Source organism: Narcine bancroftii, chromosome 11, assembly GCF_036971445.1.
Source record: "Narcine bancroftii isolate sNarBan1 chromosome 11, sNarBan1.hap1, whole genome shotgun sequence".
In the NCBI taxonomy this organism is placed as follows: Eukaryota; Metazoa; Chordata; class Chondrichthyes; order Torpediniformes; family Narcinidae; genus Narcine; species Narcine bancroftii.
This window is the reverse complement of record NC_091479.1, coordinates 48,398,958-48,426,129: the sequence shown is the minus strand read 5'-3', so window position 1 is coordinate 48,426,129 and position 27,172 is coordinate 48,398,958. Positions and strand designations below refer to the sequence as shown.

Below are 27,172 nucleotides of genomic sequence, written 5' to 3'. Positions count from 1 at the left end.
AAGCCAGTTCCCCGACACATTCAGGTAGTCAGATCTGACTGTGAAGAGGACAGTGGACTGATTTACCAAAGTGTATTGCCTCGCGTTTGTTCCAGTTTACCCTGGAAAATAGCATTGTATACTTCTGGGCCCAGCCACTTCCAGACTTGTGTACAACTCAGCCATTCTCCCAGAACTGGGGGTCTCTGTGCTAGTCCCTGTGTCCTGGAGTTGGGAGTCTCTGCAATGTTCCCCATCTCACAGAGCTGGGGGTCTCTACATTGCGCCCTGTCTCCTGATATTGGTGCTTTTTTCTCCACCAGTCCCACAACACAACCCTGACCCCTGGACGGAATGTTGAAGTACAGAGGGATCAGTGAAAATATGGATAGTTTTGCCAGGGTGGGGTCCATCCAGGAGCCTGATAACAGCAGGGAACCCGTGGAAGGGGGATGGAGGGCATTCGATGGTGCACCAACAGGACACTGCTGAGGGTGCGGATTCCCTCGGGCTCTCGAGGGTAGAAGGCGCTGGTTATTCCAATATTTTAGGTGAGGCAGTGTCCAAATTAGAGCTGGCACAGGTCATCAAGGGTCGACATAACAGGTGCCTGGAACTGTCATGAGGATACTAAGGACTGGTAGAGGTAGGTAAGGAGGGGGTAGTTGTGTACCGACCAGAGATAGCTGAGTGAGAGGTCACATGGATGGGACTTTGAGACAAGGAGCCTCTGATTGTCCAGGGATGGGGCCTGTAAATAGACCCGCAGACATCCAGCACACAGCATCTTTGACCCACTACCATCAGGAATGAGATATGGAGGAACAAAATCAGGCTATCAGATAGGGAAATAACTTCTTCCCACAGGCCGTGAGATTGACAATGTAATGTGAGTTGAATGGGTCTGTGGAATGAAAAGGTTGAGAGGGATATGGACTGTTTGCAAGCAGCTTGGCCATCAGAAAAGACGGGCTGAAAGGACTGTTTCGGAGTTGTCTATCTGGACCAGTCTTGAATTGAATCTTTAAAAAATTCATGACAGGATGGAGTATCATTTTAGATGGAAATTTTAGATTGACACATGCAGCCCGGGAACAGGCCCTTTCAGCCTATGAGCCACAACCACTCAATTACACCAATGACCTACAACCCCCGGTACGTTTTAAATGGTGGAAGGACCAGGAGCAACTGGTGGAAATGCACGCAGACACAGGAAGAATGTACAACTCCCCAGAGACAGTGTCAAATTTGAACCCGGCTCGCTGGCCCCTTAACAGCGTTGTTCTAACCGCGACGCTAACCTTGCCACTCTCAATGATTCCCAGGGTTCTTCCTCCTTCTTTCCATGAGCTGTGATTGCTTCCAAATCCAGTGCCCTTGTTTCCCTGAGGTTCTAACCCCTCCCCAGTGACTCTGTCCCCATTGCCTCTCACTGGCCGGATGATCATCACTCTCTTTCCTGGCTCTCACCCAAACTTTCTCATCCCAATTCCACCAACTACAACTCCCTTGTCATGTTCCACCCACTTACCCACAGGACCCAGTGTAATGAGGTGGGAGCAGGCCCAGGCTGTAGTCACATAGCTTGTCGAAGGACAAGTGAGAGCAGGAGTCCTGAGGCAAGAGGTGAAGAGCAATGTGTACTGTAGCAGCCAGCTGTACAGGGGCACAGTCTCCAGGGTGTGGGGAGAGCGAGAGGACTGGCTCAGATGGGACAGATGTCCCAGTGCAAAGGGTCAGGGAACTCAGCAGCTCAGTGAAGGTCTGGGATGCTGCCACCGGCAAGGAGATTGGACCACTGCACTCTCCACATCTCCACCGTCTTGGGGTCCTAGGAGTAGCACAGGTTCCAAGGCCTGTCGGTGGGGGAAGGGGGATGTTCAGGAACTGGGGTGAGGCAGTTCTGATGCATGATCGATTTGAGATGGGCCAATTGAGAGTATCGGTGCAGTGGGAGGACAGACATGATGGGGAATGGGCCTTTTGGACAGGCCCAGGGGAGGGCTGGGGCTTCAGGACGAGTTTTGTGGGGAGGCGGGAGCTTTGGGGACCAGCCAGTGAGGGACAATGGCTTTGGGAATGGACCAGGCAGGGGTCAGGGGCTTTGGGGAGGGACAAGTGGGGAACAGCGTTTGTGGGAGGACCTGTTGAACAAAAGAATTAGTGACAGACCATGTTGGGAATGGTATTGTGGACAGACTCGACAGGAGATTGGATTTTGTATGGACCCGTTGGTGATGCGATTGGGAACGGATCCAATGGGGATGGTATTGGGGACTGATCCGGCGGTGGACAGAATTGGGGATGGAACCAGTGGGAGAAGAGATTAGGGATGGATGCAGTGGGGGAATGGATTGGGGACGGACTTGTCGGCTGAAGGGAATTTGGTGGACCCAGCAGGGACAGGATTGGGGATGGACCCGGCAGGGAACTGTATTTGGGACAGATCCGGCTGGGGACGGTATTGGGGTTGGACCCAGTGCAGACGTGATTGGGGATGGTCCTGGCGAGGGATAATATTGAGGATCGACCTGGTGGAGGAAAGTTTTGGAGATGGACCCGGTGGGGGATGGACCCGGCAGGGGACTGCATTGACTCCGTCTTCAATGCCTGACACAATCTTTACTGGATGATCACAGCCGGCTGATCACCACTCTCTTTCCCAGGTTTCAACCAAACTTTCTTATCCCAATTCCATGACCGACAACCCCCTCGTCATGCCACACACCCACAGGGCCAAGGGTAATGAGGAGGGGGAAGCTCCTGGCTGTGGTCACACAGCTCATTGAAGGACAAGTGGGAGCAGGAGTCCTGGGACAAGAGGTGAAGGGCAGTGTGTACTATAGCAGCCAACTGAACTGGGCCACATTCTCCAGGGTGGGGGGAGAGGACTGGCTCAGATGGGTCAATTGACCCAGTGCCAAGGGTCAGGGGATTCCCCAACTTGGTGAACGTATGGAATGCTGCCACCAGGAAGGAGATGGACCACTGCCCTCCCCACATCTCCACTGTCTGGGTGTCCCAGGAGCAGCTCATATTCCAAGGCCTGTGGGTGGGGAAGGGGGAGGTTCAAGAACTGGGGTGGGGTAGTTGTGATGGGTGATCGATTGGAGAGGGTCCCAGTGAGGGAACGGGTCTGGTGGGAGGACAGACCTGATGGGGAATGGGCCTTTGGTTGCAGGCCATTTAGGGTGGGGCTGCGGGGACGGGCTGGGCATGTTGGGGGACAGTGGCTTGTTTAAGCCACTGGTGGGAGACAGGGGCTCTGTGGACAGTCCAAGCAATGGGCGGAGCATTGGGGACGGGCCCAGTGGGGGACAGAGGCTTTGGGGACGGGACTGGTGGGGGATAGGGACTTTATTGACAGGCCCGGTGGTGAACAGGGTTTTGGGGACGATCTCAGCAGGAGGAGGGATTTGGGGACAATCTCAGCAGGGGGAGGTGTTTGGGGACGGGCCTGGTAGGAGATGGGGGATTTGGGGATGGGCCTGGTGGGTGACAGGGGACAGTATTGGGGATGGAGCCAGAGGAAGGAGACCACCCCTGGAGCTCCAGTTCGCCATCGGGTCACTCACCTTGGCCCATGGACCTGCTTTGATCTGCGGGAACCTGAATTCGATGCAGTTGAGGTTCATCTCCCGGATCTGCTCCCTGGCTGACAAATCACCTTCACCTCTGGCTCGGGGTGGGGGCAGCAGGAGGGTGACAAGGGGAGGGGATTCAGTGTATGCCTACCAGGTCAGGGACATAGGACGAGCCCAAGAACTGGGGTGGTGGTGAAGGCTGAAACCTTTGGGGCATTTAAGAGTCTCTGAGTCACATGGATGAAAGACGAATGGAGGGTTATGAGGGAGGAAGGGGTTAGTTATTTTTATTTTGGTTGGAATACATTGGTCGGCATAACATCGAGGGCCGAAGTGCTTGTACTGTACTCTCGTGTTCTATGTTAAACCTGTCGGTCTTTCAGCAAGAGGAGATGTTGGGGAGGGTACGCTGCCGACTGGCACATTCCAGGCTACAGAAGTACATGCTGAGGGATGGATGGAGGCTTGGCACAGCCAAAACGAAGGCACTATGGGGATGGATCATAACTCTCTCATTACCGGGTATTGAGAGGCTGAGACCAAGGGGAACTCCTCCAACAGCAGAGGGGGGCACTAACCACACGGTATCAAAGTGGTGGCAATGAAGGTAAACAGAGACGTATGCAGCAATGTGCAGTGAAGGGAATATCTGGATACAACAGGAGGAGGAGAAAAGACTTGGAACGGTCTTCCTCTTTGGAAATAATTTGTGAATAAAGTCAATTTTGCTGAGTGGTGGGGGGTGGGTGGTGGTAGTGGGATGAGAAAAGCCCTACTCAGTCAACTTTACTTCATGAGATACTTTCTCCGATCCAGGAAATCTCTTCTGCACCCACTCCAAAGTACAAGGTCAAATTTATTACCCTTAGATAGCACAAGAACGACCTGATGAAACAGCGTTCTTGGGATAAACACACGCAAACACACAACCAAGCCCTCATACAACAGACAAATGATACATGTGGAGCACGTCCAGAAAAATAACTCAATATTGTTGAATAAATAGCAGAGTTGAGGAGTATTTGTATGAGCAGCTCATCAATCATTCCACATTCTCCCTGCTTTGAGGAAGAGGCTGTTCCTGGGCCTGGTGTTACCGGCTCTGAAAGTCCTGGATCTCTTTCCCGACGGGAATAGCTGGATGATGCTGTTGGCCGGGTGAAGGGGTCCTCGATGATTTTGTCAATGATCGTAGTGGATCACATTGATATTTGGGGTGGTGGGGGGCAGGAGGGTGTCCCCAGTGTTGCTCTAGGCCACTTTACGTCCCGTGGAATGACCTCTGATAATTTAAAAAAATAATTTATAAATCCACAAAGAATTCACACAATTAATAATAATACAAATCAAATATAAATACATGTTAAAAGAAAGAATAAAGAAATTCCGCCCCGCCCCCCATAAACCACCCCATCCCCCCTCTATCCCCGTGCGAAAGGAAAAAAGAAGAAAAATGAGGACAAGGGACCCCCCAAACAGGAGCGCTGATTACTTTAATGTTCCTTTTCATAAACTGAGGCCTTAAGGAGAAAGGGAATGTCAGAGTTTCATTTAAATATTCATACCCACCCTTTGTAAATATGGGCTCCATATTCTTCCACAATATATGGTTGTTACGGCTCACAAACACGGTGACTGAGCAGATCCCTCGAGAACCATCAACCTTCATCCCAGGTGACATCCTGCACGGCGGGAAGCAATAAGCAATGGCAGGAACACCCACCAATCCGAGGCTGGCTCTGCCGTCTCAAAAGACCTGTCCTCAGCAGTGGGAGAGCATATAAGCAGAGCTGCCAGTTCAACAAACCAGTCTTCGACTTCGACTTCTTGGGTGTGTATCGTTCATTCCACACTTCACGGTAAGTGTGCTGGATATTGGTGCGAAGCAAGAGACTTTAACCATCGACCACCTCAAGCCAGCAAATTGGTCTCCACTCAGCCCCCACGACGCAGATATAGGCGACGAAAAGCAGCGAACAGAATCACTGGTTCTGGGGAGGTGGGGGATCATGCTAACTGGGATCCTCCCTGTACACAAGATGACTGACGAACCTGATGACCACGCAGAGTCAACAGGGACCAACAATTTTCGACCTAGGGGACAACCCACACAACAGTAACCAACAAGGACAGGAATACTGACTAATTGGAGGCCGGCGCTGATATGACACAATTCCAGTCGACAGCAGCGGGAAGAGAATAGAAGTAGAGCTGTCAGTGTAATAAAGGAGTCTTTAACTTTGATTTCTTGAGTGTGTGTCCTTCTTTCCACCCTTCACAGTAGCGCGCACAATCCAATTTCACATCGAATGGTCTTGCTCATCTTACATCGGGAATCATGTGTCCAGTTTCCTTATCTGAAGAATGAGAAGTGCACAAATATTATCAGATTTGTTTCTGGGATGTTTTAACCGGGTGATAGAAGGAACGTTTGAATATGGATCTCTTTCTCATTGGAAAAAAGGAAGATGGCATTACAACATTATGAGGGGACACAGCAGCACGGATCGAGATAGGATCATGCAAAGGAGCCGAACACCAAGTGTCACAATTTCCCAATAACCGATCAGCTGCTTGGACTTTAATGTCTTCAATGAAAATGTAATATCCTTGGAATTCTCTACCCTGTTGAAGGTTCATTTAAAATTGGGATCCATGGACATGTGATGAGTTTACTGTCATACACATTCGTAGAGGGATCAGATGCATCGAACTGAGATGCAGATACTTTGAAAAAAGTAACAGACATTAAATTGGAAGCAGTAATTAATTTGAAGGAAAGATTGAGAATAAATAGTCTCCCTTGTATTTCTTCAGATCAGAGGAATCCTGGAGCCAGGACAAAGTGATCTTATGAAATCTAAGGATTTGATTGTTGTTGGGGTAGTTGGAAATGGAAGGGCCGAAGGGGCTCCTGCTCCTTCGACTGCCTGTCTTCTGTCTTGCAAAGCTGATTGAGTGCACCTGTGTGTTCGCTCGCTCACTGATTGGTTGCTTCAGATGCGCCAGCCAATGGGATGATTCGGAGGGGCTGCTATTTGATTGGACGCTGAAGTCGGGTTGGATTGATGGGCAGGTTCGCGGGCTGATTGGCTCGTGCAGTGGGGAGGCGGGACGTTGGCGTCGTCGTCGTCTGCTCGGGATCCATCGCGTCGCCGCGGGCGCTAAAGAGAAGAAGTTGGCGACGGCGCCGGGATCATCGTCAGCCGCGCGGTCCAGGGAAAACGGGCGACCAGCAGCCCACTGGGCCCCACCCAGGAGTGGCCGGTACCGGCGAGGTGTTTGAGTGGAGCCGAGGAGTCGGTGCGAGGCCTGATGGCGCCGACAGGGCGAGGCCGGAGGCCGCGAGGTAACTTGCAGAGGGAGGGGGCGGGGGCAGGGGCAGGAGCTTGGCAAGTCTGGTTGGCGCATGCGTGGTGAGTTCGCGCATGTGCGACTGATTTGGATGTGCCGACAGGGCAACAAAGCGAACCCAACTGACGACTGGCGCATGCGCACAGATATTAAGATGGCTGCCCCCAGCCGATGGACCCCGAGGCGCTGAGTCAATCCGCACATTTTCGGTTTTACGTGCCCTGTGTCTCTGTTCGCGTTTGTCAAATCATTTGATTTTAAAAATAGAGCCTATTTAGAGACTTATAGAGACTTCTCTATTAAAAATAGAGACTTCAGGGCTCCTCGAACGGGGGCAAAACTCCGACTTGCGTCCATTGTGGGATCTGACTCCACTACGGTCGCAAGTCGGGGAGGACCTGTCGGGGTCATTGGGTCGCTTAGGAAGGGATGGAAAACCAATCCTTTTTTCTTTGCTTCCCAATGCTCATAGAATGTGTCTGATTCCATCCGTTTTTCCTGTTGTAGCATCACCTTCTTCATCAAGTTAGATGTTATTTTTTAAAGTTGTGTCACTTGAACAATAATGCTCCAATCCTTCTGATCCTGACGTACCATTTGTCTAAAATGTGATGATTCACAGTTACTTGTCTGAATGCCTTGAAAAATATAGGGACTTTGGTGTTAACAATGCAGAGTAAAGATTTCACCAATCCTTTTGAATTTATGATCTTTGGGATTTCTGGTCATGTTTTCTGCTTAGGTTGGTGTATCTTGCAGACCTGTTTGGTTGCAGCAAGTAAGAAGTTATCGATTTGCAGCGTCCGCTGCAGCAGCGCTACCAAATAAAGAGACACCCAAGGTGAGTGTAAAACAAAGACTGGCTTTACTGTTTTAAATTCCCCACCTCTGCTCGCTTGCCCGACTACTTCTGGTGATGTACCCCTGACTTCCAGCAGTGACATTGTTGCATCACTCTCTGGCCGGCTGGCAACTACGCAGAAGTGTAGGGCTCCTAAGCCCATACCTGGTGCTAAGCGCGGGCTCCTTCTTGGTAGTGAAGGGGAGTCTGTGCCATCTTGGACTCTCCAAGTGTTGCAGTGATTTGGCTTTTTTTCCTCACTTGGTACGCTACAATCTCAATGTTTTAAAGGGGGAAATTCTTTCAATGTTTCATTCACCTTTATTACAGAATTCTTCCTAGATTATATGTGTAACATTGAATGTTATGGGTTTTCATCAACAGGGATCATGATTTTACTCATAATTTTTTTACTAATGCCCCATGGGAATCGAAATAAAAATGAAGTAATATAATTAGGAAGGTTTGTTGACTCTTTTTTAAGCGGTATGTCAGGATGATTTTCATCTTGCTTGCTTAATTAAAAAGTGATTTGTCAGTTCTTAATGGCAACTGCCATATTGGCATTGCAAGGAGAGATGGGAAATGGATCAGGTCCTTGGTGGTCCCAGGAAGACAATGCAGAAAGATGTCACTGGGCTGAATGTGGTTTAGGGAGGGAGAGGGTATTCATTTTTAGGAAACGTATGTGGCCAGCCACCTATCAATATTTTCCGCAAATAGAAACTCCTGCTGGTAGAAGCCATTTCCTACTTTAAACAGGCCCAATGTCATTATCAAAGAAGATATTGTTACAAGCCCAAAGGATCCCAAAACCTAGAAGCAATAGTCATTCACCAAGACAATTGGTTTTTAAAACAGAAGTTATTTTTAATCAAATTTAATCATGAAAATAGAATGAAAATTTAACTTAACTCTATTCTTAACTAACCCAAATTAACCCCTTTCTAATTCTAAGCGAACATGTTTGTAATGTGTATAAATTTAAGAAAAGTTCTTTGGTTCACAGTTCAATCTCACTTCTCCTTCTTCCAAGTTTTCTGGTGCAGGTAATTCTTCTGCTGTGCACAGAATTGAATGTGTCTAAATTTCACAAGGTTTTGGTGCTCGAAAGGTAAATGTTTACTGCTCAGGATTGTTCTTGTAGGGTTTTTAGAGAGATTTGTTGTTCCAGGATTTCCACAACTGAAGAACCACCATTAGTCACCTCAATGTCTCACTGATGAACCTTGCCCCGTGAGGGTTTTCCAGATGGTAACTTCTTTCTCAAAGCTACTACAGAGTTCTATTTCTCTTATTTGAAACAACAGGAGTTCTTTCTTCTGCTCAAGCTATTGTTAGATAAACAAAACGTAGGCAGAACTTTCCTGTAAGCACCCTGCAGAAATGTACTTTTAGTCATCGTGGCTCCATTTCCAAACAATGGTCATTCATTTTATGACATCAGTTTGATTAACAGCTACTTGTGAATGTGAATAACATTCTCCAGAGATCTTCAATATTTCTTCAGTCTTTCAAATAAGATGTTTTAAAATGTATGTGTGTATGTGTATGCAACCTACTCGAAATCTTACCAAAATTCCAAATATTACCAAATTCTCCAAATATATTTATCTATTACAATATCACGAAAGGAGCATTTAAGAGACTCTGAGACAGGCATACAGGGAAAGAAAAACAGGGTTGTAGCGGACGCATAGCACGGTATTACGAACCACCACCATCAGGTCCCAGACATACCTGACACATCACGGGCTAACAGCGCTGGGCACCAAAGTACAGTGAGTGGATAAGATGAAGCCCCTGCTGAAAGGCATGGGGCGCTATTGGCTCGTAGCGTTAACCAGCTGATCTTGTGGACCAGAATGTTTTCACTAATATTCTCATTGACAGGCAGGGAATAAAAGGTCTGTGTATGTCTGCAATAAACCAGTCTTGAGTTGACTACCTTTGTGTGTGTTTGCCTTTATTGAATAGCATCTACCGCAGTAGCTGCTACAGGGTATTATTTTTTTATTAGAAATATCAAGATCAACACATCGTGGGCCAAAGGGCTTGTACCGTGCTGTAATATTCTGATATTTCTGTTATTGCTTGACTTTGAATATCTGTTGTAAGCTCTGTGAGACTTCAATAATGTAGCAAATGTGCACAGCAACATTGCAGTCTGGAGTTTGTATATCCTGGTTGACTTGAGCTTTTCTCTTTTTTACACAATGCTTTATAGTTCTGGTCAGTAAGAAAAGAAATATTGTGCATGTTGAATATGTCATTATGTCTGCAAGTAACACTGGAAAAGAGTCAGTAACACCAAGGTAAATAGCACCCTGTAGTGGTTGGTGCAATTTTCTGATGGGCACAACTTAGCAATCAGTGGCTACAGTGATGTGAAAATGTTTGTAAATTATTTTGTATATGATTTATACATGGAAAAATTAGCTGTTGTTTGTCCCAATTTCAGGTAGGTGTAGTTGCAAAGTGGGTAAGGATAGAAAATAGTTGGGGATCAACAACTGAGGCTTGCATTTGATGGTGTGAAAGTAGAAATGGAAACTCAGAATAAGACTAATCTGATTAAGCAAGCCACTGGCTCTTATATTTCCACCAGAAGTGAATCTCGAATTGAATTTTGAGTCATTTACACTGGTTAACTTCAAAGTCTGTTGATTGTAAGACTAAATTAAGAGCCCTTTTGCCTCTGGCTGTACTGAAAGATTGTTTTGTTTATTACATAAATCTTTCTGAGAGGGAGAATAGACTGAAGCTGCTTTCCTCCTCGTTGGTGATGAATCTTGCAGTAAGATCTTTCAAATAATTACAGACTCCTAATTCCTCCCCATCCTCGGGCATTTTCTCCTGCAATCTACATCAGTTAACACCATCCAGGGATTCTCATGCAGGGTAAAGTTTCGAAGCAACCTACTCCAACCATGTCCGTGCCCTCTGTGGCAGGAAACCCAATGCAGAGTAAATGACAGATTGGCTGAGCACCTCCACTTTGATCACAATGGCCATCTTGGCTCATGGTCACAAGCTGTATTAAGTTCCATTCCATTCCCATACTGACCTTTGTCTTCTGCCTCCTCCATTGTCTGGGTGAGGTCAAATACAGAGGAACCATCTCTTATTGCATTTGTGAATCGATGGTATGAATATGGAATTTTCCAAGTTCATGTAACCTGCCCACCCACCCCCCCCCATGTTTTTCTCTCTGACCTGTTGATCCACCCAGTTCCCCTCATATTATCCCTTCCAAACCAGATGACTTATTAATGTGGGCAGAGAAATGGCAGATGGAGTTTAATCTGGACAAGTGTCTTGCACTTTGAGAGGACTTGTAGTAGTGTTGCAATGAGGGATCTTGGGGTGCAAGCGCGAGCTCCTTGAAAGTGGCAATGTGGATAGTTTTCTCTGGAGCCTTAGAGGCTGAAAGATGACCTGGTTGAAATTTATCTAATTATTATAGTCCTGGAGAAGGTCGATGTCTTCTTCCCCCCCCCCCCCCCCGTAGGAAATGTAAAAATACTACGATGCTTATATTGAACATGAGAGGGGAAAAGGAGAGAAGCGAGGCAGGTTTTTGCACAGTGTGCTGGGGGTCTGGCCCACGCTGCCAGGATAGTGGTGAAATCGCCACGATTTAAGAGGCATTTGGTTGGGCACATGAACAAGAGGGAATGGGTGATGTGTTTGGACCATGTGCTGACAGATGGGATTAATTTAAATGAGCATCATGGTCACCACAGACATTGTTCACCAAATGGCCTATTCCTGGGCTGCTCTGTTGGGTGATGATTCATCTCTTTTCAAGGATTGTTGCCAATGGGCAGTAAACTTTTCACAGAGGTCTATCTCCAGTGAATGTATTTAGAACATTTCCATGAGTTAATTCCCTGTAGAAACACCAGTTTATCATTCAAGCTGTGTAGCCATAGCAATAATGCAAAATTTGAAGGCCATCGTTACTGAATCCACTTTAATCAGCCTTCACCTTGTACAATGTTCAGTTGAGACAAGAAAATCAAAATGCAACTTTTAACCTCTAGGAAAGATGAGTAATCCTCTGTACCACAGAATTATTGCTGAAAAAATATATGGAAAATTTTGTGAATTCAACTTGCAAAGAGGTGATGAAGAGGAACCACAACAAGATTTAAAAATATTAAACCCAGAACATTTATTAGAAGATGTTCATCACAATAAATATGTTCAGGTTCAGTAATGATCGATTCTGGAATGGCATGTGGCAGTAATAAAATGAATGCAGGATAGATATATTCCAAGTAAAAAGAAATTAATGATTTGGATTGTGGTTTAAATGGTTTTGTGGCCAAATTTGCGGAGGTCACCAAGATAGGGGACAGAGTAGGAAGTGAAGAAACCGTAAAGTTGCAGAAGGATATAAACAGATTAGGAAACTGGGCAAAATGATGGCAGATGAGATTTAACACCGAGAAATGTACAGTTGTACATTTTGGCAGTGGAAATAAACAGGAAGTATACTATTTGGATGGGATGAAAATTCAGACATTGGATGTGCAAAGAGACCTGGGTGTCCTTGTGCAAGGAAACCTAAAAGTTAATGACCAGGTGAAATTGGTAGTGAAGAATTCAGTGGAGTACAGGAAATTAAAGAAGTTATCTCATGGAGGCATTTTGTATATTGAAAGGTTTAGATAGGGTGGATGCGGGTAAGATGGTTCCCTTGTTTGGTGAATCGAGGACAAGAAAATTAGAGGTTATCCATATAAAACAGAGATTAGGAAGAACTTCTTTAGCCAGAGGGTCATGGATCTGTGGAACCGCTGCCTCATACAGCAGTGGAAGCCAGATCACTGGGCATATTTAAAACAAGAAATAGACAAGTATCTCATTGGTAAGGGCATTAAGGGATATGGGAAAAGTCCAGAAATTGGAAGGAGTGCAGAGTGGTTTCGTGTCGGTTTATGGAGCAGACTCGATGGGACTTGTGGCCTGGTTCTGTCCTTTGCCTTGAGATCTTGTTCTCATTTGAGAGAGTTTATTGAAGGCAACTGAGAAAAATGGAATAATTCTTGGCAGTTGTTAGAGTAGGTTATTAGTTTGACATCTCTATGTAAAACTCCAAAACTATCTGTCACTTTGGAGTGGTGCCTGTCCCTCCAACCCATGAGAAACATAGACTTTCTAATATGTCATGTGTTCTTTCAGTGACAAATGATTCTCTTATTCAAACATGGCCAGAGGTCACTCACATTTCATTTCAGCTTCACAATCGTTTTGGGCGGATTTTCAGTTGTAAATGTGGCAAATTCCTTTTTGGGAGTGGATTTCTTGTCACATTTTTCAGTGATGTATTTGGAAAAAAAATGCTGTTGTGTGGACTGCAGCTCTTGAATGCAAGTGAGCTGCATTTGTTGTCCTTCCAATGCCATCTGCTGTTTGACAAGCCTTCAACCTGGCTCCTGCCCTTTCCAAGCCTTGCTCAAGTGTTTTCCTCGCCTCGTGACCCCATCGTAATGGTGTGCAGACATGCAATAAGCCATGGTATAAAGGCAGGGTCTATGTGAATGCCACAGCACCTACTGCTGAATGACTCAAAGGCTCTGATGTATGCTTCAAAAAGACATTATCTTTGGGAGACCATGCTGTTTATGCTTTCCATGATGTGAACACTGTTCTTACAAATGTCACTAAGGTTGTACATCAAATGCGCAAGACCTTGCTCTCTTATCACAGATGCATCTGTCAGTGCTGTGGGGAGCAGTGTTCGAACAACGAGTCTGTGGGCAATTAGAACCTCTGGCATTTTTTTTTCAGCCAAGCGGTCACCAGCTCAGGCAAAGTATCGTACAATTGGGCAAGAACTCTTAGCTATCTATCTGGCAGTGAAACATTTCAGCATTTAAAAAAATATTTATAGTTTTGTATGCAGTTCAATATAATAATAGAATCATATCCAAATGATACTTACAATTATCAAAATAGAATAAAAAATAAATTTTGTACTGCACATAAAAGTGAGAAGAGATAAAAGTATAAAAGAAAAAAATGCAGATCTAGGTGCGAAGCTCCTGTGATAACTATTCCTTCCCAAAAGGAAAGGCAGGATATTAATAAAATATTAGAATTAGACCAACATGATAAGGTTCAACCATTAAGATTAATGAAAAGTGGTGGTGGGGTGGAGAAGTGAATACATTAGATATATAAACCTATTTTTAAATATGGTTTCCATATTTTGAATTATGTAACATACCCAGTTCTAATATTATTAGTCACCTTTGCTAAGGGAATACAATTTTGCATTTCCCCATGATCAATTTTAAGATGGGATTCAGATTTCCATGGAATTGTTATACATCTCCAGGCCATTTCCAATGCAATTTATAAAAATAATTAATGTTTTTTTTTAAGAACTTGAATTCGGCTTCCAAATCATATACATTTCCCAAAAGTAAAAGCTCAGGTGTTAATGATAAACATTATTATAATTTGTTGCAAAAACTTGGCCACATCTTTCCAAAATGATGTCACCTTGAGACATCTCCAGAGACAATGTATAAATGTACCAATTTCTGTGCCACATCTAAAACATGAATTTGAAAAATTAGGAATAAATTAATTGATGTTGCATTAAATATAATTGATGAATAAATTTGTAATTAACTAATCTATCGAAAACATTAATTACTGTCCCAACAAATGTCAGACAAGCAAAAAGGGTCAATTTCAGTTCCCAAATCCAATTCCCATCTTTCTTTTGATTTAATCAAGTCTGGGTTTGGAGATTCCTCTTGAAATAGAAGATACAATTTTGAAATAAATTTCTTTGTCATTCTCTCATGAATCCCAATTTCCAATTCGATATTTCAGCTTTTTATTGGAAGGTCATTATTTGACCATTTGTACAGACCACCAGCCTCTTCTGCATACTGCAAGTAGAAGCACACATCTCTACTTGCCCAGAGAGAATCAGCACTCGGACTTCATCCTACAATTTTCATCAGACACACAGCATATCTGATGAAAAGTGAATGCTGTGGCTGGTGCTCTATTCAGGCACGACATTACATACAACTACTGCCATCGATTTCAGTGCCATGACTCATGCACGGCACATTGATCCCGATTTCATCCGGTGAAACCAGATCAACTCTGGTCTCCATCTTCAAGATGTGACGCTGGATGAATCAGGTGAAAAGTTGGCCTGTGATGTTTTTCCCCCAACAGGAAGGACTCGGCCGTTTGTGTGGTGGCTATGAGGCAGGAGATTTTCTCTTCACAATCTATCTCTTCCTGGTAGAAGAACATCAATCAAACTGGTTAAGGAACATTTTACCTGGCTTTATGTTAAACAGAATGTTGGATTATCGGCAAGGACTCGCTTGCTGGGTCAACACCCTAAAGTCTCCAGGCACATGAAATTCAAGCTGGGGGATTTTGTTGTTTTGGATTCCCATTTCCAGCACGTGCACCTTGTGGCTTGCAAGGTCCACTTCCGCCATCTCGGCAATGTACAAATCTGCTCACGTGTGAGGACTGGACTACCAGGTGGCAGGATGAAATTCCTAACATTGGCATCTCTGCAGAGACAAATGCCTGTGCTTTTGTGGATTCCATCTTTTGGTGTTCTGGGCACTATAACAACAGATTGAGGGTCTCAGTTCGAGTTGGTATTGGTCCGAGCTCTCACTGATCCTCTTGGCACAACCTGAATTACTGCTGAGCATTTCAGGCGAACAGCTTCTTTGAGCGTTTCCATTGACAATCGAAAGCAGGTGGTGATGCATCTCCATGGAGCGAACGTTTGGCCATGGTTCTCCTTTGCGTGCCTACTGCTGTTAGGGCAGATCATGGATGTTTAGTGGTAGAGCTTGTCTATGGGTGTATGCTGACCTTGCCAGATGAGTTTGTGAATCTGAGTCCAGGCACAGTGCTCCATGAACAGGTCAGTTATCTTGATTGTCTTCGAGAAAATGATGTGGCAGAGAATGATTCCAACTGAAACGGTATTTTCTTATGAACCAAAGTATCAACACCTCGAGCTTTCGAATTAAATGGAGATGAAAAACATGTCCTACCCAATCTCTTTTCAATTTCATATGTTCTTTCTCAGACAAATGAGTTTGTTGCAAAAAAGCAAGATCAACCTTCATTTTCTTTAATATTTCCTTCCTTTCAATCGGATTATTAAGTCATTTATCATTAAAGATCGCAAAATTTAAATGAGCCATAACTTAATTTCCTCCTGAGATTGACACTTCACACAGCAATTACAACTATATATATAAAAAAATCCCAACACCCCCCCACCTTTGAAACAATAAGAAAACACTATAAAAACATAAGAGTTCAAGAGTCAGACCCCCCCTCTGTGAACCAGGTGCAGTTAATTCCACAAGTGGCAGATGACTTTAGAAGTAGCAGAGACGACCATCAGCCCCCAACCGAACATTAAAACCCATCAGTCATCCCAGTGATAACACCCACATTGAGCTTGAGCTTCATCTTCAACATAACATAACATAAGATAACAATTACAGCATGGAAACAGGCCATTAGGCCCTTCTAGTCCGCACCGAACCAAACACCCCTTTCTAATCCCACCTCCCTGCACAATGCCCATAACCCTCCATCTTCCTCTCATCCATATACCTGTCCAACCTTTTCTTAAATAATACAATTGACTCCGCCGCCACTATTTCTCCCGGAAGATCATTCCACACAGCTACCACTCTCTGAGTAAAGAAGTTCCCCCTCATGTTACCTCTAAACCTCTGCCCCTTAATTCTTAACTCATGTCCTCTTGTTTTAAACTTTCCTCCTCTTAACGGAAATAGTCTATCCACATCCATTCTGTCTATCCCTTTCATAATCTTAAATACTTCTATCATATCCCCTCTCAACCTTCTACGCTCCAAAGAATAAAGACCCAATCTCTCCCCATACTCCAGATGCTTAAACCCAGGCAACATTCTGGTAAACCTTCTCTGCACTCTCTCCACTCTGTTTATATCCTTCCTATAATTAGGCGACCAGAACTGCACACAGAACTCCAAATTAGGCCGCACCAACGTCTTATACAATCTCAACATCACCTCCCAACTCCTATATTCCATGCAATGATTGATAAAGGCCAGCATACTAAAAGCCTTCTTCACCACCCTATTCACGTGACTTTCTACCTTCAGGGAACGATGTACTGTCACTCCTAAATCTTTCTGCTCTTCTGTATTCCTCAATGCTCTCCCATTTACCACATATGTCCTATTCTGATTCTTCTTACCAAAATGAAGCACCTCACACTTATCAGCATTAAATTCCATCTGCCATTTTTCAGCCCACTTTTCTAAGCAGCCCAAATCCCTCTGCACTCCTTGAAAACCTTCTTCATTATCCACTATTCCACCTATCTTAGTATCGTCTGCATATTTACTAATCCAATTCACCACCCCATCATCTAGATCATTAATGTATATAACGAACAACAATGGGCCCAATACAGATCCTTGAGGGACACCACTGGTCACCGGCCTCCAACCTGACAGACAATTATCCACTACCACTCTCTGGCCTCTCCCTTTCAGCCAATGTTCAATCCATTTGACTATCTCAAAATTTATTCCTAAAGACTGCACCTTCCTAACTAACCTTCCATGTGGTACCTTATCGAAGGCCTTACTGAAGTCCATATAGACAACATCCACTGCGCTACCCTCATCCACATTCCTAGTCACCTCTTCAAAAAATTCAATCAGATTGGTCAAACATGACCTTCCTCCCACAAATCCATGTTGAGTGCTCCTGATCAGACCCTGTCTATCCAGATGTTTATAAGTACTATCTCTAAGAATTTTCTCCATTAATTTACCTCCCACAGACGTCAAACTTACAGGCCGATAGTTGCCAGGCTTCCTCCTTGAACCCTTTTTAAATAACGGAACCACATGCGCAATGCGCCAATCCTCCGGCACTATCCCCATACCTAATGACATTTGAAAAATTACCGCCAGAGCCTCTGCTATTTCCTCCTTCACTTCTCTCAATGTCCTGGGGAAGATCCCATCTGGTCCCGGAGACTTATCCACCTTTATATTCTTCAAAAGCCTTAAAACTACACCTTTTGCAATCTCTATATTCCCCATATTTACCCAATTTGCTTTTTTTATCCCACATCTCCCAATATCCTTCTCCTTAGTGAATACCGAAGAAAAGAAACTGTTCAATATCTCCCCCGTTTCTCTAGGTTCCACACACAGTTTTCCACTCTGATTTTCTAAGGGACCAATTTTGTCTCGAGCTTTCCTCTTACCATTAACATATTTGTAGAACTCTTTTGGATTAGTTTTCACCCTGCTTGCCATAGTTTTCTCGTACCTTCTTTTAGCTTTCCTAATTCCTCTCTTAAGATTCCTCTTACATTCAATGTATCTTTCAAACATCACTCACCGATTCTGATTCCAATTCTTTTCCCCGTTCCCTTCCCAATCTTAACCTCAGGCATTTTCCCCATCGATTCCTTCAAATCAGGGAAGGAATTCACAAAAGTTAATGCACCATAAGGACTCTCAAAACATTGAGACTGATCTGGCCCATAAATCACCTTAAATATCGTCGGATACCGAAAGTAAACTTATACCCTTTCTTCCACAGCACTGCTTTGACCAGATTAAACTCTTTCCATCACTTAATAATCTCCTGACTTAAATCAGCATCAAATAAAACCCTATTTCCTTGATACATCGTAGGGCTTTGATCAAGGCGAGCTTTCTGAACTACAAGCCGCAAATTCATTTCTCTATCCTGATATTGCAAACATCTTAAAAGAACCGCTCTTGATATTTAACCTGGAAAAGGTTTTCTCCTTAAAGGCCTCTGAGCCCGATCTAAAAAAATTCAACTCCCAATATCTCTGGAATCCTTTTCCAAAAATAATTTTACAAGATCTGAACCTTCAATATCTTCCGGCAGACCAACTCTCTTAATGTTATTACGACAACTTTGATTTTCCAATGAATCAATGTTTATAACAAATCTCTCTTCTGGACATCCCAGCCTGGAAATAAATCCTCAATATGATCCATTCTCTCCGCATAATGGTCCTCACAGTCAATAAAAACTTCTATTCTCTTAAATTGAACTTGTCCAGTGTCTACTGCTGTTAAGCTCTTATTAATATCAACTTGAATAAATGTAATTTCTTCACACATACCAGCCATTTATTTCCTCCATAACAGCAAATTGATCATTTAAAGTTTCAAAACCTTAGTTCACAGAAGACATCATCTTTTCATTTGGTTGGATCAGTTCTATAGGCATGAGGTTGACTTCCATCCCTGTTACAGGGGCCTTGAAGTCTGGGGAAGGTGTCTGTGGTGAAACAACAGCTTTCATTGGAGAAGGAGATGTTCTTCAAGCCTTAGGCCTCCCTTCATTGAGTCCAACTGCAGCAAGTAGTCATTCTTGCTCTTCTTCTTCTTGACCCTCTGAGTTGTCCTCCTCCACCTCTTCCCTTCCACCTCATACCTGGCAGTCGGACTGTGGATCGGATCCAGAATTTCCTGCAAGTGAGAGCATCTCCAGATGTGCCGCTGCATACAGGCAGACCCCTTCCCGGAAACGTGCTTGCATTCGGGCACTCACCCCCCCCCCCCCACACTCTCCTTCGTCAAGCCCGGCTGGTGTCGAATTCCATGCTTGCACTCCTCCTGGCCCAGCCAAAGATCTCGGCGCTATCTTGCATCTCCGGATGTGCAGAGAATGCAGACGTTTATTCCAGCTGGTCCTGACTTACATGTTGAGGCTTCGGATCCATGTCTAACTGATCCCGAGGTTCCTTCTGGGAGGTTGGCCTTGCTTCTTCTGCACTTTTCACAGGTTGAAAAACTAGGTTTTTTCTAAGTTGCTTGTTTTGATATGGTGTTGTATGTACTGACCAGTACAGGCATGGGCTGATCCACCCCCACCCCCTGATGTCATCCTCTCCTGGACTCCACCCCTGTCACCCAGGCCATGAAGGTCGACCCACATCTTCCATCCCTTCACTTCCCTCACTTGGACCCAGGTGCCTGCACTGTTGTGTTTAATAAAGCCTATCGTTCCCCTCAGTCTTTGTCTCTGTGATTATTGGGCCTTTGTCTCTGTGATTATTGGGCCACCTGGTCGTGCCCAACACTGTTTATTCCCTTTCTTCATTTCCAGAATCCTACTGTAGTAAATTACTGTTCAAAACATTGATAAAGTCAAAGAAGTCACTACAGTTCGAGTATTGAACAGTTCAGTCAGGGAAAGATGTCTTCTCATGTCTTTTTCCTATGCCATCTTGCCACAACCACCCTCCCTCCCCCCTCTCAGTTGACTCCTTGAACACCATCCAATCCACGGACTCTAGGCAGTCCTGCAGCTGTCTTCCCTCACGTGACCACCTTCTGGTTGTCCTGATCTCGTAAGTGTTGTGAGCAATTTTAGGCCCCATTTCTAAGAGAGGATGTGATGGCCCAGAGGTGGTTTACAAGAATGATTCTGGGGATGAGAAGAATAATGTTTGAGGAGCATTTGATGGTTCTGGGCCTGGACTCGCCCGAGTTTAGAAGAATGAGGCAGGACCTCATTGAAATCCAATGAATAGTGAAAGGGCTGGATAGAAATAATTTTGCCAGTAGTGGGAGAGTTTAGGACCAGTGGGCACAACCTCAGAATAAAAGTATATCTGCTCAAAATGGAGATGGAGAAACCTTTTCATCTCAAGTAGTGATTTTCAAACTCCTCCTCCACACCCCCACCCCCACCCCCCGGATCATATTCCACTTAATCCCTGTGCCAGAAGTGCTCTGTTAGTAAGGGATTACTTAATGTGGTATATGATTGGAAAGAAAAAGTTTGAAAACCACTGTTTTAATCGTACATCATTGACTTGTTCTGTGCGTGGTTTCATAACTCCAGAGGAAATGGGCCAATGACAATTTTTCTCAAGGAAAATTTTTCCGACACAATTGGGTCGACAGCAAACTTTCTCAGCCTTTTTTCTCATTCATGTGCCATTTTAAGCAATCTCTTACTCTTTTTCGACATTCCAATTAATAAAGACCCAACCTGTTCAACCTTTCCCTCAGCTCAACTCCTGAAGACCTGGCAGTGTCTAAGTAAATCTTCTCTGCACTCTTTCAATCTTACTACCCTTCCTGTAGCTAGGTGACCAGAACTGCACACAATACTCCAAATTTGACCTCACCATCATCTTATACAACCTCACCATAACTTCCCAACTCCTATTTTCTTTTTGTTAATTAATGAAGGCCAAGATGACAAAAGCTGGCTTTAGATCCCTGTCGTCCTGTGACACCACTTTCATGGAATTATGCAACTGTGTTTTATCTCTTGCTGCCGATTTCTATAACTTGGCTGTTCAATTTCATAATGTTGGCTTCTGGACTATTTTATTGTGCCCCTTGATCTAGAGAGTTCTGGCAGAACAAAGCAATTTTGTTTTCTTTTGTCAGGTCAAATTTTGTCACATTGATCCAAAACAAATATTTTCACCATTCCTTCATTTCAGATTCTCTGCAGCTGTCGTATTGAACCTCACAGTGACGGCATCATGTTTGTCTTGTTTATCCTTTCCCCCTCCAACCAGACAGATGTGCTGATCAGCGAGTCGACTCCACTCATCCAGCACCACTGCCATTTCTGCTGCTCGGGCTTTTCATCCCACGTATTCAGTTTGTTATTTCTCCTCTTCTTTTTCTCAGCAAAGAGAATCAAGTTTGTTTGATCATCTTTCAGAATCCCAGTGAAAGGTTATCGACCTGAATGTTTTAACTCCGATTATTTTTCCAGTAGATGACCTGCTGAGTATTTCCAGCATTGAGATTTTATTTTACTTTCTTGGTGTATTACTGAGTGCTTTGAATGGGAGAAGAAATGTGGGTTGGGTTAAGTTGAGATGTCTCGATCATGGAGTGAATTTAGAAAAATAGACGTAAAAGTGGAGGGTGCATGGAAATTGTTCATTAATCTTTTCAAATTGATTTTGGAGCTATGATTGTTTTCTGATGTATGCACAGTGTTCAGAATTAAATTTTTTTGTGATGAACATGTCTCAAAATTTGTCATATTGTGGCAACAAAACAGGTGCAAATATTGTTCTAAATTACATTTTAAAAAAAGAAATTCATTTGTGCAAAATGAAGAGTAAGTGAGAGTGACTGTGTTTCCTTGTCCATTCGGAAATCTGATGGCAGTGGGGGAGAAGCTATGTTTGTACCTTTGGGTGTTCATCTTCAGGCTCCTGGACCTGTTTTCCTGGTGATCACAGTGTGAAGAAGGCCTGGTCTGGGTGGTGAGGGTCCCTGAGGATAGAGGTTGTTTTCTTGAGACTCCGCCTCTCGGAGAAGTCCTTGATACATGGGCCAGAAAGCGCGGGATACTCACATGGCTTAATTTAAACCTGCTGGCAGCAAACTCTTAATGATGTCCCACCTTGTCCCGTGGAGCCCGGCACACTATACCCATATGACAGTTTACAGCACGGTAGCAGGCCATATCGGCCCTTCGAGTCCGTGCCAGTTCACATGAACAACTCCACTAGTTTCCCCCTCCCACACTCTGCCCATATCCCTCCAACCCCTTCATATACATGTACACATCCAACCTTCTCTTAAGTCACAGAATGGACACTGCTGCAATTATCTCTTCTGGAAGATCATTCCATTCTGCCACCACTCTCTGAGTGAAGAAGCATCCTCCAACATTTCTCCTAAAGCTTTACTCCTTACCCTTAACTCATGCCCTCTTGTTCCAACCTCCCCTGCCCTCAGGGGAAAGACTCTACTCATATCTAGTCTATCTATTCCCTTCAAAATTTTAAATACCTCTCTCATAACCCCCTTCAACCATCTACATTCTAATGAATAAAGTCGCAATCTCCTTAATCCTTCTCTGTGCTCTTGATGTTGTTAGTCAGGCAACATTTTTGTAAATCTTCTCTGCACCCTTTCCACCTTATCTATATCCTTCCAATAAATGGAGATCAGAACTGAACACAATTCTCCAAACTTGGCCTCACCAATGCCTTAAACAGCTATACTCTAGACTAGGCTAGGATTTATGAAGGCCAGCATGCCCTGTCTACATGGGAATCCAACCTCAGTGAACCATGTACCATAACTCCAAGATCCCCCTGTTCTTCTTCATTCCCCTTAACTGTATTTGTCAACATTAAAATCCATCTGGCATCTTTCAGTCTACTATTCCAAACAAACCAAGAAAACCTTCCTCACTATTTTCGTATCTTCTGCATATTTTCTCACCCAATTAACCACCCCCTCATCCAAATCATGAATATAAATGATAAACAACAGGGGACTCAGCACCGATCCCTGAGGCACACTGCTCGTCACAGGCTTCCATCCTGACAGACAGTTGTCCACCATGACTTTCTGCTGTCTGTTTCACAGCCACCTCTGAACCCATCTCACTATCTATTAATCCCTAGTGACTGAACCTTCCGAACTAACTTTACATGCGGAACATTATCAAAAGCCTTACTAAATTTCAAATAGATCTCATCACCTGATCTACTTTTCTCATCAAAAAATTCAACAAGATTCATCGAACATGATTTTCCCTTCACAAACCCATGCTGGGTGCCCCTGATCCCTCCCTGCCTATCCAGATATTTGTACATACTATCTTGAAGAATACCCTCCATAACTTTTGCCACCACCAAACTCAAACTTATTGGCCGATAATTATTTGGCCAACACCTTGAGCTCTTTTTAAAACAGCAGAACTACATTTGCAACCCTCCAATCCCGCAACACCACACCCACTTCCAGTGATCTTTGTAAAATCACCATCAGAGCCCCGGCTATTTGCTCCCTGACCTCCTTTAACGTCCTGAGAAAAGTACCATTAGGACCAGGAGACTTATCCACCTCCATTGACCCTGGAAGATCCAAAACCCTCTCTTTAATAGTCCTTATCCTTTCCATAACTAAAGCATTCATCTCATTTATCTCACATAGTCCAGTGTCCCTTTCCCTCGTGAATAGAGAAGAGAAAAAAAATTGTTCAATATCTTCCCCATCTCATACAGCTCTTGACATACACATCGCCCACCGTTAGCATTTTCCAGTGGACCTACTCTATCCTTCAACCTCCTTTCACTGTTCATGTATCTGTAAAAACCCTCGTGATTCACATTCACCTTATTAGCTATTGACACCTTATACCATCTTTTTGCCTTTCTAATTTCCCTTTTGAGGTTCTTTCTGCAATCTAAGTAAGGATCAATCTTTTGTTTCTTATATTTAGCATGGGCCTCCCTCTTATCCTGAACCGTTCCTAATTTTTCTAGAAAACCACGGCTTCCTTGGAGTCTTGCCTTTCGGCCGATCTGGAACATGAAGATCCCTTACTCTCAAAATCTCACTTTTAAATACCCTCCAATTTTCTTCTAGATCATTTTCGACTAAAAGATCAGCCCACACAACTCTCTGCAAATCTCTTCTCATTTCTTCAAATCTGGCCTACCCCCACTCGAAGATCTTCAACTTTGAACCCGACCTATCCCCTTCCATAATTAAGCTAAATCTAAAGGACCCATGATCACTGGATCTGATGTTCTCCCTAACGCTCACCTCCGCCACCTGCCCCATTTCATTCTCTTCCCACAGATCGAACACTGACCCCATCTCGTGGACATCTCCACATGCTGCTGCAAAATGCAGTCCTGAACACGTTATCTAAACTCTAAGCCATCCTGACCTCTCACTGACTCTGTTTCCCAATCGATGTTAGGACTTCACTTGCCTCCTTTCTGGACCCATCAACCTTGTGTATAACTTAATCAGGCTGAAACCTAGTTTTGTGTTGTGGCATAATGGCAGAGGACATGACATTCTGGTACATAGTAGGTGCATTGGACGCTGCTACAGGATCTCAAGTAAGAGAATTTGTTGCCAATCCCCTGGTGGAAAACCAGTACACTAGGTTTAGCCAATTTCTCCTGGACACACTGGAATTGATTAGACATGAGCGCAGCTTGCGGCTTTTAAATATGGAGGGCTCGGGTGAGAGGAATCTATCCGATCTAATGAATGAGATGGTTGCATTAGCAGATGGTCATTCTCATTGTATACTTTTTGAGACTCAATTCCTGTCCAAACTCCCAGGTCGTGTCGCAATACCAATCATTAACATGGATTTCCATGTAGCGCGGGAGGCTGATAGGCTCCATTATACTCCAATGCAAGAGTCTGCTCACGTCCAGACTGTTTTTGCAGCAGATCTATATCCCATTTCCTATGAGCCTCCTGTATCTACAGTTCAGTCAAAGAAGGATGAACACACTGATGGGCGGCGAGAATGCTGTTTTTACCATCGCCAATGGGGATAAAAGCCCATAAATGTGTCCTGCATGTACCTATTACAGAAAAAAGGTAGGAAATGAAAAACCCGGCTACCATTAATGGCCTCGGCATCTGGCACAAGTACGGGCCCATTGTGTCTTCAAGACGACACTGGTAAGCACAAGTTTCGTGTAGACACAAGTGCTGAGGTCCGTTTGCTCCCACCCAACCTATTTTGAAATAAAAAAACACAGAAATAACAACACCTGGCTCTTCAAACAGCAAATGGGATGAAAATTCCCTGCTTTGGCACACGACGAGTCACGATTTGGATAGGAGGTGTGACATTCCATTGGAATTGTGTATTGGCTTCCATTACACAGCCCATTATGGGTGCAGATTTTTTAAGGTCCCGTGACTTTCTAGTAGATGTGAGGTGGAGGAAATTGGTTCATGTACCACTTTTCAAACATACCCACTGGTCTGCAGCAAAGGGAGTGTTTCCCATCTCAGGGTCCAGACCCTGCACAAAGATGCACATGCTGCTCTCCTCAATGAATTTCCCTGTACTCTCTCACCAAATTTCAATCCCTCCTAAATGGCCCAGGGTGTGTCCCATTACATAGACACTTCAGGCCTGCCGAGTTACACCAGGACTCGTCCTCTTCCACCTGATAAACTGCGCAGGCTTTTTGAATTTCATAGGATGCCATTTGGGTTGAAGAATGCCGTTCAAACCTGCCAGCAGCTGATAGGCACTTTGGGCAGAGATTTAGAGTTCCCTGACAACTACTTGGATAATGTCCTCATAGCCAGTCAGGATATCACCAACTGCATTTACTCCGCCTGTTCCAAGGGCTGGGGGAATTTGGTCTTCCCATCAACCCTAGCAAATGTCAATTTGGCAAGTCCACCATCAGCTTCCTGGGACACAAGATCACAGCCAATGGTGTCTTTCCCTTATCCAGCAAGGTAAAGGCAGTCCCTGCTTTTCCAACACCTACCACGGATCAGGGCCTGCAGAAATTCTTGGGCAGGAGAAACTTCCATCACCGGTTCATTCTAGCAGCTGCTGACATTCTTTGCCCACGGTTTCCGATCCTCACCACAAAGCACAGGGACGTTCCCTGGACAACAGAGGTTGAATTTGTGATGCTCAAGATGCTTTAGTCAATGCAGCAATGCTCCCCCATCCTAACCCCGACACTTCCTTGACATTTAGTTCTGATGCCTCGAGTACGGCCCTGGGTGTGGTTGTTGAGCAGTACGTTGATGGCCATTGCCAACCCCTCGCGTTCTTTAGCCGACATCTATAGCCATTGGAGATGAAATACAGTGCATTGTATCAAGCGACACGGCACTTCCGATTTGTTTTGGAGGGTCAGTATTTCACTGTGTTCACAGACCACCAGCCACTCGTTTTTGCCTTCATCAAAATAACGGATCCATGGTCGGCAAGACAGCAGGGTCACTGTCATACAATTCAGAATTATTCCATGGATGTGCACTATATTTCTGGTAAAAACAATGGCGTCACGAATATGCTGATCAGACTGACTGTATATCATATTCAGGGTGACATTGATATTCCGGAATTAGCCAGTGTCCAGGCAATGGACCCCGATGTTCAGGCATACAGTACGGCCATGACTAACCTGGATATACAGCAGGTGGCAGCACAACTGGGCTGCCAACCTTACTTTGTGACATGTCTTTGGGCTACACTAGACCAGTGATTCCGCCATCTTGGAGGCAATGCCTTTTTGACCAGATGCACAGCTTGTCTCATCCGTCCATCAGAACATCTGTCAAGCTCATGTCAAATAAATATTTATGGCATGGTCTGAAAAAAGGCATTGCGCAATGTGTCTGCACATGTACCTCCTGCCAGACTGTCAAAATTCAGTGCCACACTAAGGCACCTCTTCAACCTTTCCTGGCAGTACACAGGTTGTTGTAACACATTCAAGTGAACCTGCTCGGACCATTGCCAGTATCTCAAAACATGAGATAGATTCTAACAGTCATAGAACGTTTCATGCGCTAGCCAGAGGCCATCCCATTGCCATCCAGTGACACTG

The 27,172-nt window shown here is 44.5% G+C and overlaps 1 long non-coding RNA gene across 1 annotated transcript in view; it reads left to right on the top strand.

The window, feature by feature from the left end:
- The first annotated feature begins 6,656 nt into the window (after positions 1-6,656).
- Positions 6,657-27,172, top strand: part of LOC138745347 (uncharacterized) — a 28,107-nt gene continuing 7,591 nt past the window's right edge. Inside the window, exons 1-2 of the long non-coding RNA XR_011346200.1 lie at positions 6,657-6,912; positions 7,660-7,758. This is a non-coding gene — a long non-coding RNA (uncharacterized lncRNA). The remainder of the gene's footprint in view (positions 6,913-7,659; positions 7,759-27,172) is intronic.